At 43.7% G+C, this 16,296-nt stretch overlaps 1 pseudogene; it reads left to right on the forward strand.

Moving 5' to 3' along the window:
- The first annotated feature begins 6,513 nt into the window (after positions 1-6,513).
- Positions 6,514-15,563, forward strand: LOC150015742 (small ubiquitin-related modifier 2 pseudogene; annotated as a pseudogene).
- The last annotated feature ends 733 nt before the right edge of the window (positions 15,564-16,296 follow it).

Below are 16,296 nucleotides of genomic sequence, written 5' to 3' on the forward strand. Positions count from 1 at the left end.
CTCTGCCCAGCCTGTTCCTCCTTGCTGTAACCCCTGACTTGGGGAGTAGTCCCACAAGGCAGCCAGCTATCTGAGCTGAATGCCCAAGAGTCAGTCAGGACTCCTCAACCATTTTCGTCCCCTACATTCAGTTGAATACCAAACCTGATGATTTGGCCTTTTAAATCTCTCTTGAAGCCCACCGTCTCCTCTCCAACTCCCCTGCTCCTGCCCTACTTGAGGCCACATCACTCTTTCCCATGGACTATGGGAAGAGCATACTGATGGACCTCTGGGCACCATCTGGCCTTTCTCTCGGCTACCTTTCATCTCGCTGCCAGAGGCAAACTTCCCTAGGACAGATGCAACCACACTGAGGCTAAACCCCATCTCTGGATCACAAAGAAAGAGCATGGCATTGCATTGATGGCAGACACAAGCAAAGCCCTATCCAGCTACATGGCTCCAGCCCCATGATGCTGCAGCTTTCTGCTTCTGCCTGGCAGACTCGTGCCTCTTTTCCTTGGCTCATACTAGTGCTTTTGTCTTGAACACCTTTTTCTTCGATGGCTCCTGAGAAGCCCTCCTCTGCCCCCCACCTCAGTGGGCGGAGCTGGTCTTTCTCTCTGTTGTGCACTCAGCCACACCCTGCAGTCTTGCTTATCCCAGTGTACTGCAACCCTTTGTTTATTCATCTGCCTCCCTCTGCTGCGAGGCAAACTTCTCCAGGGAAAGAGACCTGCTTTCCTCATTTCTGAATCCTGAGGACTCAGCACAGGTACATACAAGGTGCTTCTTGAATTAGAGACCAGGGTTGTTAATCTCAGATATCTGTGTACGTAGTACCTAAAACTACGCAGAGAGCTGTATCTCCCATTATCTCATTTCGTTCTCATTATCTTCATGCAGGATTGCAGGTGACATTTATATTGCTTTAATGATGAAACACTGAGATCCAGCATAAAAAGTGAAATAACTGGCTCACAGTTGCCCAGGAAGGTAGTGACCAGTAGATCTAGATTTCATTGTCATGAATCCTATGTGCAAACTGGTGATTTCACATCAACACACTCATTTCCTTTCCCCCTAAGAGACTCTTATGGCTGAGAAGTGACTCATGAATACAATACCTGCCCACTCTCAGCACAGCACACCTGTGTCTGGGAGGGTAGAGCAACTTTGGATTCCCAGGTAAACACAGATTGAAGAGAAGAGACAGGAGTCACAAAATTTTGGAAACTGGAAAGCAGAGAGACAAGTGGTAACCAACCTGGCAAGAGATCTATTAAGGACTCATAAGCTGCTGTTGGAAAAAGCTGAGAAACAACTTGATATACACAGCAGAACCATCAAAGCCTTGGGAACTGACTTCTAGTCAGGATGGAGGCTTAGGTAAACATGCTTCACCTCCTCGTACAGCTAAAGACAAAATTACAACTAGACCTCAAAACGAATATCACCCAGAACTGTCAGAAAATTAAGCTATATGGAAGTCTGAAAATCATTTTCATCCAGATTGGTAGGTGGGGCAGAGATGCAGAGATGGGTGGAGAGGTGTGGAGACACTGTGTCACGAAGAGGCAGTAGAATGGGTGGTCCCACATTCATGTTTGGTGGATAAAAATCGGGAGGGAAACCTCAGGAATGAGGGCTCCCAGCCCCAGGCCAGACCACACAGCCCAGGGTGCCAGTGTCAGGAAGAAAAATCCCCATAACTCCTGGCTGTAAAAACCAGTGAGGGTTGGGGTGGCAGAAGAAACTGCCAAATTTTCAAGAGACTCTTCTTAAAGGGCCCACATGGACTTAAAACTTATGCAGACCTGCCCCCACTCTGGGATTCAGAACCAGGACAACAGCTGGAAGGGCACTAGTTACATATGGGGGGAAAATGAAGTGACTGGAAACAGGCAACCCTCCAGAAACCAGGCAGTGGCACTATCTCCTCTCTGAGCACATCCACCACCCCAAAAGAGCCACAACGCAATTAAGTGGGTTGTTCCACTCTGTCAATTACCTAAGGCTCTGTCCCACACAATTAACGTGCTTTTTCTACAATAGGCCACACTCCTAAGAGAGGGAGTCAAAACACCTCTACCTAATAGACAGAAACAAACACAGGGAGATTGCCAAGTTGAGGAGACAAAGAAATATGGCCCAAGTGAAAGAACAAAACAAAACCCCAGAAAAAGAACTAAATGAAACAGAGATAACCAACCTATCAGATGCGGTGTTCAAAACACTGGTTATCAGGATGCCCAAAGAACTCACTGAGTATGACAAGAGTATAAAAAAGACCTAGACAGAAATGAAAGTTACATTAAGTGAAATAAAGAAAAAATGTACAAGGAACCAACAGTGGAGGAGATGAAGCTGAGATTCAATCAACAATTTGGAACATAAGGAAGAAATAAGCATTCAACCAGAATAGCAAGGAGAAAAAGAATTCAGAAAAATGAAGATAGTATAAGGAGGCTCTGGGACATTCCCAAACACACCAACATCCAAATCATAGGGATGCCAGAAAGAGAAGAGGAAGAAGAAAAAATTGAAAACTTATTTGAAAAAAATAATGAAAGAAGACTCTAATTTGGTGAAGAAAATAGACATACAAGTCCAGTAAGCACAGAAAGTCGCAAACAAGTTGGACCCAAAGAAGACCACACAAAGATACAGCATAATTAAAGTGCCAAAGACTAATGATAAAGAGAGAAACTTAAAAACAGCAAGAGAAAAGCAGAGACTTGCTGACAAAGGAATTCCCATAAGGCTACCAACTGATTTCTCAAAGGAAAATTTGCAGGCTAGAAAGGACTGGCAAGAGTATTCCAAGTGATGAAAAGCAAGGACCTACAACCTAGATTACTCTATCCAGCAAAGCTATTATGTATTTAGAATGAAAGGGCAGAGAAAGTGCTTCCCAGACAACATAAAGCTAAAGTAGTATATCATCACCAAGCCATTATTACATGAAATGTTAAAGGGGCTTATTTAAGAAAAAGAAGATAAAACCTATGAACATTAAAGTGGAAACAAATTCACAACTATCAACTGAATCTGAAAAACAAACTAAGCAAACAAACAGAACATGAACAGAATCATAAATATGGAGATCATTTGGAGGGTTATCAGCTGGGTAGGGGAAGAGGGAGAATGAGGGAAAAGGTGCAGGGATTAAGAAGCATAAATCACTAGGCACAAAACAGACAGGGGAGTGTTAAGAATATTATAGGAAATGGAGAAGCCAAAGAATTTATATACACAACCCATGGACATGAACTAAGTGGGACGATTGCTGGAGGGCATGGGGGTACTGGGAGGAGGAGGGTCAAAGGGGAAAGACTGGGACAACTGTAATAGCATAATCAATAAAATATATTTTAAAGTAATAATAAATAATAAAATAAAATTTAAATACACCTTCGGAACTGTAGGCATCAGAACTTTTAGAAGCAAATAAAGGGAGGGGGCAAAAATAGGGATTATTGAGTCAAAGCATTTCCGAGAAGCACTTAGCACCCCAGATCCTTGCCTCTCTCCTGGTGAGGCAGCTATCCATTTCTTTTCATGATCAAAGCCTGTAAATAAGTGTTGTCGGGATAAAGAAGCCAGTGACTCTCAAACCAGTAGGAGATAATGAACAGACAAATCATGGAAAAGAGGTGAGGAGATGACATTCCGCAGCTCCTCACACATGCCTCTGGTATCAAAGGGAGGAAGATTGTCATCACCGAACACAGAGAAATGGGAAGATTTAGCTAGATAACTTTGCAAGGAAGTTGGAGATAGACCTATAACTAGGCTACCCTTAGTTAATCACACCCTGAGTTAAGTAGTTAATCACATTAGATTGTGAACCCAGATTAACCAGTAATGGAGAAATGGGGGAGGAGAGGAGAGCGGGAGCTAATCATATTAGTATAAAACCAGTTTTCTTTGTGTACTTCATGTGCACATGCCCCTGACTGGCTGTGCACCTGACTCTGCAGACTCATGAATAAACACCCTGCTTTGCTGTTCAAGTCCTGTGTCCCGGTTTTTATTGTGAGCGTTTCCCACAGTGGGAATCTCTGCATCAAGAAGAGGGGTATGAGGCACAGCTGAGGGTGGATGTCTGTGCTGAACACAGGGAAGAGGAGAGCATTTATCTGCTTAATGCTGAGGTTCCCTAGCCATCTTCTTCCAACTGCTTCCAGGAAGCCACATCTGGATTTACATCTTCCAGACAAGATGCTGGAAGCCTCTTCTTTGAGGGTAAATGAGTTGCCCAGGGACAAAGATCCACAGGGTTCAAAAATTTACTCCTGCTTATTCTGGTCAGAAAACTCATGAAGGATGTATATATCAAGCAGAGTGAGGGGTGAACTAAGAAAGAGGAAGACATGAAACAGAGATGCAAAACGAATCCTCAAAATGATGATTATGGAAACACCCAGGATGACAGCCATGAGCCGCGTAGAGATGATGGCAGCCCCAGTTAGAGGAAAACAGAAAACTCATGAAGCACTTGTTCATGAAAATGAAACAGACAGAAAAATGGGTGTTCATGAGACAACTCACATTAGATAACTGTTGGCCATTTTGAATGCTGAATTAATAAATTAATAGGAAACAATAAAAACAACAGAAAAAACAAAGCGATTATTGACTCCAAAGAAAACAAAAGGTGTCAGGAAAAGGGAAGGGGTCCTAGTTTACTGCATGAGTCAGCTCTAAGTAGTAGTAGTTAGTAGGTCATAATAATGTCACCAGGACTATCGAACTAGCAAATTAACTATATGACTGTATTGAGAGTATGGAGACCAGGACATGAGCGTGTGTATATCAGGGTATGTGTGTGACAGGAAGAGCTAAAACCCACTGTTCCATAATGGAAAGTCAATAAACAATGCCTAATATGGAAATAACAAGAAATAGCAACCCAAACATGTTATATAGAGATATGGAGATAAGTATTAAATGAGTCCATTTAAAAAGGTACAAGTGTTTGTCTGCAAGGGAGGTGGGCTAGTAAATGCCATTTTCCTTAATGAACTTTGTAGGACTGGCTGACTTTGTAAACTACATGATTTTATCACTTTAATATTTTTTAAAAGGTAAAGTAAATATTTAACAAAAGAAGAACAACAGAGGTAGGAAGGAAACTTGACTTGGGGTGGTGAACACAGAATATAATATACAGATGATGTATTATAGAAGTGTACCCCTGAAACCTATATAATTTTATTAACCAATGTTACCCCAATAAATTAAATTAAATTAAAAACAAAAACAGGAACGTGGACATCAGAATCTGACATTATCATCTCTTAACTCTGTGGCCACAGGCAAGTTGAGTAATTTCCCAGAGCCTCAGTTTTTTTTCACTGTAAAATGGGAATAAGTGCATATAACTGTACATGATGGCTGTGAAGCTAAAATGTCTATGATGTGTAAAGTTTGAGGCACTAATGTGCCCTCAACAGATGTTTGTTCAGTATCAACAAAGGCAGGACGATATCTGTTTCCTTTTTTTGGCCTAACAACAAATGTGCCTTCCCTGCTCTATACCTGTCAGAAGTAGTTCTCATTTATTATTTTGTTATTGTTTATCATACTGTTGTCAGTAGTGGTGACCCTCATCCTTTTCTCAGATGAAGGCAGGAAGTGGAAATTCACACATTCATGGTGACAAGTGAAGCAGACGGGAACTCAGCCCTTCCCAAACCTCATAAACACATCAAATTCACATCTTGTTTTGACCTTTAACCCTGTGGCGCCCCGACTCCACTCCCTCACAGCCACTTTCATTTCCAGTCTCATAGCTCCCTCTCCTTTGGCAAAATCCTTCTCATAGCAGAACCTTCCTTCCTTCCTTCTCTGCCCTTGGAGGTTGTAACACTCCCAACTCACAAGTCTAGAGGTGGAGGCCTGAGCCGGCAAGTGCAACCTGGTTGAGGGGTCCTGGGGAAGGGGCTGCAGTCTTCAGGTCTGCCCCTGGCTCAGTGAAACTGCATCACGTCGTATCTCCTGCCCCATCCCTCTCCCAAACTTCAGCCACACGTTGACAGTTACTTTCCGGCATCTCCACCTTGATTTCCCCTGGTGTGTAAGTGGACACCAAGCTCATCACTCACCTCTCCAACTATTCCTTTCCCTGTGATTTTTCATCCTGTTCTTGACAATTGGAAGATCATGGTGCTGTTCAGTGAAAGACGAAATACCAGGGAGGAGGGTGAACTTGAGCTTACTCACATCGAGTGTGAGGTGTAGATAGATATTCAATAGACAGTTGGGCCCAATGGTCTGTAGGACAGGAGAGAGGCCCGAGGCTGGCAGGAGAAAGACCCGAGAGTCTTTAAACTAAAGAAACTAATGGGAGGCCTGCATGGGGAGCAGACAGTGCAGCAGGATGGGCGTGAGCACGGTGAATGAGGACAGAGTGCTGAGGGGTGAACCCTGGAACACCTCACGTTAGAGCTGGGTTCAGAAAGAGGAACCCAATGAGGAGCTCAGAAGAGGCTCCCACAGGGACAGCAGGAAACATCTTGCAAGGGCATGACCTTGAGAACCAAGCCAGAGAAGTGTCTCAAGAAGGGGGAAGTGGTCAACCATCTCGAGTGCTGCAGGGAGATCAGGTGAGATAGGGAGTGAATCACGTCATGTCACGGAGGCCACGGTGACCTTAATGAGGGAAGTCCCTGGGGTGGCGGTGGGGAGCCAGACCACACTGAATGAAAGAGTGAGAGGGAGGCGAGGAAGTGGAAACAGTGAAAATAAATAACTCTTTCAAGAAAGTTGCCTGAGAAAGAAAGGAGAGTGACAGTCCAGTGGCCCAGAAAGGTTTAAAGGCTATTGGGAAGGAGCCAAAAACAGTGAGTCTGATCCCAGGGAGATACACGGGTGTGGTGCTGGGCACAGGGAGATAGATCTGATGTAGACGGGACGAACCATGGTACAGACAGGCCTCTAGGAAGGGGCAGGGCTTGGTGGGGTTCCCTGTGGCCGGCCAATCTTTAAATGAATCTTCCAAGGCTAATGTTTCTTAAGCACCTAAAGCTACCTCCCTGGAACTGCTCTAGATGCTTTATGCACATTTCTAATCCCCCGAGGGTCTCTGGGTAAGCACCACTATGACCATTTCACCCATGAGAAAACTGTGCCTGAGACAAGTTAAGTAGCAAGTCCCTGGTCACATGAGCAAGGGATGACTTCCAAGTTGCTAATGCAACTTGGAGGAATTCCCCAAAGCACTCGCCCCCCACAGCCCTCTGCTACCATGAACTTTGAATCAGTCAAGTACATCTGCATGAACTCTTGCTTCTGCTCAGAACTCTGTGGTCCCTCCCTTGCCCGCCCCACAGAAGCCGACTCATCCTTCAGACTTTCCCATCTTCCCTGGCCAAGCTTCCTCACCCTGTGTGTCCTCACCTATCTGTGCCCCTTTATGCCATTGACTGTGCTGTGTTGAAATAATCTTTTTTTCTCTACTCCATCCCTGCCTCTCACACTGCACTGTGAGCCCCTCATGGGCAAGTACCCTGCCTAATCCGTCTTATTGATTCCCAGCTCCTAGATGAGTGTTCAGCACATAGCAGGGTCTAGAAAACAATCTGGCAGATGAGTAAATGGAAACTTTCTTTCTTAAAGTTGTTAAGGACAAATTAAGCATTTGAGTAAATTATGAAGAAGGAATATTTGCAAATCAGACATCTGACAGAGGACTCGTATCTGGAATATATAGTCAACTCCCCAAATTCAACAATAAGAAAGAAAACAATCCAATTAGAAAGTGAGCAAAAACCATGAAGGGACATTTCACCAACAAAGTTGTATGGATAGCAGAGAAGCTCACGAAAAGATGTCCAACATCATTAGCCACGAAAGAAATACAAATTAAAGCCACAGTGAGCTGTCACTACACTGACCAGAATGACTGAAATAAAAATACTGACAATGCAGATGCTGATGAGGATGCAGAAAGACTGCATCACTCAGACACTGCTGATGGGAGAATTAAATGGTACAGCCACTCTGGAAAATGCTGTGACCCAGCAATCACACTTGTGGGTACTTAGCCCAGAGAAATGAGGACATATCCACACAAAAACCTATATGTGACTATTCTTAGAAGCTTATTTTTAGTAGCCAAAAACTGGAAACAACCAAAATATCTTCAGTAGGTGAATGGTTAAACAAACTTTGGACATCCGTACAATGGAATAATATTTAGCAATAAAAATAAACAAAATATTAAGACACATACAACTTGGATGAATCTCAAGGACATAAGCTGAGCAAAAAAAAAAAAAAAAAAGTCCAATTTCTCAATAGATCATATACTGTATTATTTTATTTATATAACATTCTTAAAATGACAAAAGTACAGAGAACAAATTAGTGGTTGCCAGGGATTAGGGATGGTGGGCAAGAAGGAGAGGTGTAACTATAAAAAACTAGTGTAAGAGAGATCTTTGTGGTGATGAAATAGCTCTGAATCTTGATTGCAGTAGTTATACGAATTTACACATGTGACAAAATAACAGAACTACACACAAACATTGCACCAATGTCATTTTCCTTCCTTTGACATTGCACTATAGTTATGTAAGATATACTCATAACCAAGGAGAGAAGCTGGCTGAAGGGTACATGGAACACCTCTGTTCTGTCTTTGCAACTTTCTGGGAATCTATACTTATTTAAAAATAAATTCTTATAATGATTGAATTAATTAATTATAGTTATAGATTATAACCCACAGTAAAAGAAGAATCCCTGAGTCTATACTGATATAAATAGATGAATGAATGAATAAGAAGGGAAAGAGCTTACTTACAGAAGAAATGTTGAAATTAGAAAAATCGCCTTTTGGCAAACACCATGGCAATAACTGTTTCAGGCGGAAGCCATGAGTGGATGCTAAAATTGGTGGGCACAAGTATCACAAGAAACAAACTATATAGTTTCAAAATGTTGGAAGAATAGTAACTGCAGTGAAGGAACCTGGCAGTCCCCACCTTAACCAGTGATCAAGGTCCGCAGCACTGGGGAGGGGACCCGTCATCGTCTTGTCCTTCCTGACCTGATCCGCTGGGAAGGACAGCATCACTCCAGTGGCAGCCTGCCAGCACTGCATAACCTGAATCTAATCAAGACAAAGCTCATCGGACAAACCCATAGTAAGGGGCATCTGCAAAATAATTGGCCGATGTGCTTCAAAAATGTGAAGGTCATGAAAAACAAAGAACGGCCAAGAAACTGTTCCCAATTAAAGGAGGCTAAAGAGACTCAGCAACCAAATGCATGTGGGATCCTGGGTTGGACCCTAGCTCAGAAAAAGGATGTTAGTGAGATGATTGATGACCCAAGTAAAGCCTCTAGGTTAGATGCTGCTGTAGAAATGCTAGTTTCCTGATTTGTTGGCTGCACTGTGGTTATCGAAGAGAATATCTTGTTAAGTAAAGACATGCTAAAGTATTTACAGATGATGACCTCTAAATTTACTGTCAAATGCTTCAAAAATCATTTTATATATATACACACACACATGTGTACATGCATATATATGTAGAGAAAGAGATTTAGAAAAGAAATTATAAAGCAAATAAGCAAATGTGGTGAAATGTTAACACTGGGAGGTTCTTTGTATTATTTTTGCAATATTTAAAAAAAATCTGAAAATATTTTTATGACGTTTAAAAACATAGTGGGAGTTTTCACATGTAAGGAATTGTTGTTACTCACCTAATGGGTATTTCAAAATGAGTGCATATTCTTTTCCTCAAGAAGATCACATTCAGGCTGCCTCCCAGCATCAGGGTGCTCCTGGACATTGCCAGCTGGGGTTAGGGGTCAGAGGAGGAAACACGATGGTCTGCCCCCTGCCTCCTCAGTGTGGCCCTGGGCTTGCAAGGCCAGCCTTGGTTCAGCAGGGATGGGTGAAGGAGATCTTTCTGTGAAGCCTAATCTCTCCTAATTTTTCTCTTAATACCACTTCCTTTCTGGAGGAAGTGAAGGACCCAGTTGGACACGGCCTATTTGGAAAGGTAGGGTTCCCCTGGTCTCTGGGGTGCCATGGGGGGCCTGGGCCAGAGTGGGGACAGGTCTGTGGGACCAACTTTAGTTCTACTCCTTAGAGGGAGCTGACTAAGCCCTGAGCTGGATCAGGGCTCTCCTGCCTCCCAGGCCTGTGCTCTTTACATCACACAGCTCAGAAGTGATAAGTCTGACTTCCACTCTGCTTTAACTGGCTGGGTGTCCCCATGAACTAATCCCTGAATAGCTCTAGGTCTCACTCTGCTCACGCATCAAGCACGTCAATCACTCTTGCCTTGCTTCTCTCAGAGCTGGCCTAGGAACGCCCGAAGAACAGAGGGATCAATTCTCTGGAAACATAATAAGATGAAGTTGTATTTGGGACCTTCAGTGGGCAGGGCTCTGTGCTGGGAAAATAGAAGTTCACAGATGTAAGAGATCACTTTGGCTGTCTTCTCAGATAGGTGAACCATCCATTTATCCACTTACCTAGCCATCCTTCCATTCTGATTTTCTTCCTTCCTTCCTTCCCTCCTTCCTCCCTTCCTCCTTCCTTCCTTCTTCCCTTCCTGCCTTCCTCCTTCCGACAGCTATCACCCAACTATCAATTTCACATCCATCCATTTATCTTCTCTTTTTGTTATTTTTTTATCCAGCTAGCCAGTCAGCCAACATCCATCCATCCAACATCTATTCTCCTTTCCTCTATCCATCCGTTCTCTCATTCACTAAGCATTACATGGAGCACTAGTTGGTGCCAGACACTGGGCTACATTCTGAGGATTAAATGGTGAATGAAACAAACCCACAGGACAGCTCACAGTCTAGAAGAACAGAGTGTAAACTAAAATGGTGCACCAAGAGCATCTACGATGAATATTCAAGGTGCAATTGGGACTTGCAGATGGGGGCTAGGATGGTGGGGGTGGCACTATTAAACATTGTGACCCAAAATAGGAAAGCTGGAGGGGACAGCATAAGAATATTTTATGGACCAAGAAGCAGTGGCTGTATATTTAAAGCAACAGTGTGCCCTGGTGGGGGTGGGGTAGGTCTAGTTGGAGAGGAGACTGTGAAAGAGGCAGTACAGCTGGTGAAGCAGCCAGAGGTGGAGCGGGCAGCGCCTCAGGGACTGCCAAAGACAGCGTGTGCCTGACCGTCCCCAGCAGTGCTATCCCAGGTCAGCCTTCTGGCCCTGGAGGAGCAGAGCTCGGCTCCAAACCCTGCATGGCTCAGCTTGTGGTGTCTGAGGGATTGGAGGCCTGGACGGCTCAGCTCCAAGTGGGAAAGTGGGTTTGGCAGGGAAGCTGCCAAGGCCACCAGGTCAGGGCTGAGATGGGGCTGGCCAGGGAGGGCGGTGCCCAGGATTCCGGGTGGCCTGCTTGGAATTCTTGGTGGTTCCCTGCCCCTGCCCAGTTTGATGGCTGTGGCCAGGCAGGGCCCACACCCCAGCAAACTGGGTGTTGGCTCAGCTTCTCACTGGCTTCCTCGCTGTGTGCAAGGCAAGTCATTTCACTTCCCCAGCCTTGGTGCCCCATCTCTGAAATGAAAAGACTGAGACAAAACAGCCTCTATGCTTGTCCCAGCTCTGAAATCCTCCATCTCTGGGACCTGCCCTCATAGGCACGCATGCTTTGTGCTCTGAGTCTTTTCCTGCACAGAGGACCCTGGTGCTGAACATGCCACTATTAAGTGTCTTGACACCTTTTCTTGTTTTGTGCTTCCTTCCTGGGCCCCCAGGTGCAGGTCATGACCCGCCAGTTCTGTTCTGTATGTGGCCCTTCTGCAACTACTACTGCTCTCCAGCAGCACGCAGGTATGGTGTGAAGAGCTGAGCAGACCCTGAGACACTGGGGTTTGCTGGGACAGAGGCTCCTGAGGAATATAAGGAAGTGCCTGAATTATCAGAGGTGAGGACTCTGAGGGAGGGAAGGAGGACATTCGCGGTGAGACTGCCAGAGATACACTTTGTTGATCACACAGTTGTTCTGCCTGGGGCCTGGGGACGTGGGTTTGAAGATTTCAGCCTGATCGCTTGGAATTTATTTTAAACCTAGCTACCAGCTAAGGCAGCAAATGAAAGTTACATAAATCCTCTGTCAGTAGCTAATGAAACATTCATCACCTCCGCCCATCTGTCCACCCGCCTGCAAAGCCTCCTGTCTGTCGCCTCATAACCACTTCATCTTCTGGCCATGAGCTCTTGTGGCTGAGCCAGTCGCCCCGCAAGGGACCCCAAGCGGTACCACCCAGTTATAGCTGGTTTCCATATGAATGTGCCCTGTGGAGTCCAGAGCTGTGGGTGCCTTCCCATCTCTTTTCTTTTCCAGCTTCCTCCAGGCAAGGCCTCAGGCAGTCATCTACACAGATAGCCAGTGACAGCCAGGAGGACATCTTCCCAGGCATGTGGGCCTGACCCTTCCTGTGTCATAGCTACCCTATTCCTGGGAAGCAAACTTTAGACACAGCAACAACAGTGGTTGGTGGTTACTGACACTTGGTGAGCACTCACTCTGGCCAGCCAGTGTTTGAGCCTTTCCCAGGTACTGTTCGTTCTCTGCACCCCGTGCTCATTATTCCTGATGGTTAGTATTATGTGTTAACCTGGCCGGGCTGTAGTACTCAGTTACTGAAGTCCACATTCATCTAGGTGTTGCTGTGAAGGCGTTTTATAGATGTGATGAACATCTACAATCCATTGACTTTAAGTAAAGGAGATTCCCCTCCATAATCTGGGTGGGCCCAATTCAATGAGTTGAAAGGCCTGAAAAGCAAAGTTGAGGTTTCCCTGAAGAAGAAATTCTGCCTGTGAAACTATACTACCAACTTCTGCCAGAGAGTTTCCAGCCTGCCTTGCAGATTTCAGACTTGCCAGCCCCAGCAACCATGTAAGCCAATTCCCTTATGTAGAATCTCCAAATGGGTCTGTTTCTCTGGTAGAACCCTGACTAATGCAGTGTCTAACAGCAATTAGACCAATGTTACCCAGTTGGTAAGTAGGGGGAGCCTGGATTCAAGTGTAGGCAGCCCAGTTTATGAACACGAGCTCTTAACCTCTAGACCACACTATTCTACGGATCTTAGCACAGTGCATTTTTGTTACAGAAACAGGGGAGTCCAAAAACAAACCCTAGAATTTGCGGCTGGGAGATAGGGAAAAGGAAGCAGCTTTCAGGATGCCCTTGCATGCCTGGGGCTAGTGGCTGGAAACATTGTTGCACAAAGATCTGCTTTACTTCAAAGGCTCAGGAAGATGGGAGGGATCTTGGACTCTGGGATGGTACAGAAGAAGCCTAGAGAGCCTGCGTAGGGTTCTGTGAATGGTCAGAACTTCTTGCAACACCCACTGGGTCAGAGGACGCAGTCAGGGAGAGATAAATAGCTGCGGACATTTTAGCTCTTTCTCTGGCTCTCTGGGGCTCGCTCTCTCCCTGGCCCTGGCTCTCATGGGCTCCCTCCATGTGGCTTGGAGGAGCAGGGGTCTCCAGGCTGCTTAAAGAAGAAGCTCTCACCATGCGGTTTTGAGAAGGAGAGATCCACGCAGTTTGCAGGAAGAAGGCAGTTTACAAGGAGGCTGAGAATCAAGGCGGTTCTGCATTGAGAGCTGGAGGGCACCACAGCACAGAAAGTACCTCCCCAATCAGATTTGAGTGATTGGCAGCTACTGGTAAAGCTGAACTGTGCCTAGGAAGTAGGGAAACGGGTGTTTCTGACTTTCCTAAGACTGGCCAGGTCTGGGAGGGGGAGGCAGAACTATGTGCAAATAAACATTCTTTTTCTTTTCACCAAACTCTGGTATTGAGAGTTATAATTCTGGCGTCAGGCAATTGGGCCCCTAACTAAACAGCTCGTGGGTTCTGTTTCAATCGGAGCAGCCCAGCGGTTCTGTTACATTCTTAGATCCATGTTACTGAAGAGACTCAGAAAGGTTAAGTAACTCACCCAAGGTCACACAGCTTATAAACAGATGTGCTGAAATTCCAGCTCAGGTCTGTCAGATTCCAGGACCTGTACACTTTCTGCTATACTCAGTGGTGGGCTGGTAAGTGATTAATAACTGGATCTATAGGAACAAAAGCACTCATAAATATCTACATACATAACTTTTATTATGAATTTTATTATTATAAAGATTTGTAACTTATAATTTATAAATAAAATATACAACACTCCTTATTTATAAATTCCATCTTGTCAATTGATTCTTATAGAATGCTTTCATTGATACTTCCTTAACTCTTTTATCTATAGCCAAATTGTTACAATTGACAATGAGTGTATTTTCTACATGAATGCTAGTTTATATTCTCATTTGCATTAATAAGTTAGATGAAAGTGAAACAATGAAGATATTGGGTGAATTTCATTTGTTTGGCAATGACATGAACAACTTTTTTGCTGAATTGAATAACAGTTTGTGAATACTGAAAGAATCTGTCCACATGTTTGGTGCTATTCATAATGTAATAGTAATAGATACAATGCACTTTAAAATTTAATCTAATTTATTAACATTTTCGCCATCATTTCCTTAAGTCTAAACAATCACCAAAACAATAGTCAAGTCCTATTGGGCAGGATTTGCCAATTTCTGTGGTGTAAATATTTTCACCATGCTGATTTCAAGCCACCAGCATCAGTTACTGAAGAAGGTTTGCACTAGCATACTAGCACATAGCATCTCTACATACGGATACAATTCATGTGAATGACCTCAAGGGCACGGACGACTGTAAATAGTAAAAAGACAAATAGGAAATAATGAGACTTTAGTATTCATTAGCTTGGTATGAATGATATAAATGATAATGATGTAAATTATATAATTCATTTAATTGTAAATTTATCTAATTTAATTTTTAAATAATAATTGCTTGACAATAAGGTCATTAAAAAGTTCCTGAAATTTTAATATTCAGCTCAAGGACCTCTATGAACTGTCTCCAACACACCCGATTCTACACTATAACCTATCTACCCTCAGAACTTCTGCCAATAATTATAGTTAAATGAGAACATGAAACAAATTGTGGGCTGGTGTATAAAAAGCATAAAAAGACTTCTTCTGCCGCTCCTGGTGCTGCTCGTGTGCTCGTTTGGTGAGGACCTGGTACCTCTTTTGTGAAGTGGCAGCTGAGGAGACTCCGGCACTCACCGTGGCCGACAAAAAGCCCAAGGAAGGCGTCAAGACCGAGAACAACAACCACATTAACTTGAAGGTGGCGGGGCAGGACGGGGCAGTTCTAGATTAAGAGGCACACGCCGCTCAGCAAGCTGATGAAGGCCTACTGCGAACAGCGGGGTTTGTCAGTGAGGCAGATCAGATTCCGATTTGACGGGCAGCCAATCAATGAAACAGACACACCTGCACAGTTGGAAATGGAGGATGAAGATACAATTGACGTGTTCCAGCAGCAGACAGGAGGTGTCTACTAAAAAGGGAACCTGCTACTTTACTTTGGAACTCTGTTCCTCCAGACCAAGAAGACATTCTCAATTAGCAAACTGCAATTTGGTTCCACCACATCCTGACTACTACAGTATAGTTTTCTCGATTCTTTCATTTCCCCTTTCCCCATTCCTTTATTGTACATAACGTAACTGATGTATGTGCACAAGCATTTGCATTTTTTTTTTTTAACTAAATGGCCAATGGTATGTTTTGATTGACATCAAATGGAGATGGGATGGGGAAAAATACTGGTTCTGTGAAAATACCCCCTTTCTCCATTAGTGGCATGCTCATTCAGCTCTTAACCTTTATATTCCAGTAAGTTATTTTGCTCTTGCTGTTTAACAAAAAAAGAACAACATAAAAATCCTTGCATACCTTGTTTGATTGGAGAATTTTAATGTTTTTCAGTTATCATTGTAAAACCAAGGACAATTTTATAACTTTTTTTGTACGTAGCTGTTACATGTAGAGCAATCTATCTTTAAGTAGGGATAAATTACTCTAAAAGAAATGAATCCTGGATAGTTTTCCCTTCAAGTCAAGCATCTTGCTGTTTAAATAAACTTCTTGTTTAAAAAAAAAATGCATAAAAAGACATTTTTGAATGATCTTCACTTAACTCTGAAGAATGAATGGATTCCAGATAAGTCCAGTAGGAAGTAGCATCAGTCGTGTTAGAAGCTCTTTCCATATATTATACATATCATCCTTCTAATATGGAAATAAGTGTTGTAATTGTCCCCATTTTACAGATGAGAAAACTGAGGCATAAAGACAATTATCCAACATTACAAAATTGGATTATGGTGGAGTCAGGATTTGAACTCAGAGATGTCCAGACTCTACAC

This window comes from Furipterus horrens, unplaced genomic scaffold (genome assembly GCF_987537825.1).
Source record: "Furipterus horrens unplaced genomic scaffold, mFurHor1.1.pri manual_scaffold_3, whole genome shotgun sequence".
NCBI classification, from domain to species: domain Eukaryota; kingdom Metazoa; phylum Chordata; class Mammalia; order Chiroptera; family Furipteridae; genus Furipterus; species Furipterus horrens.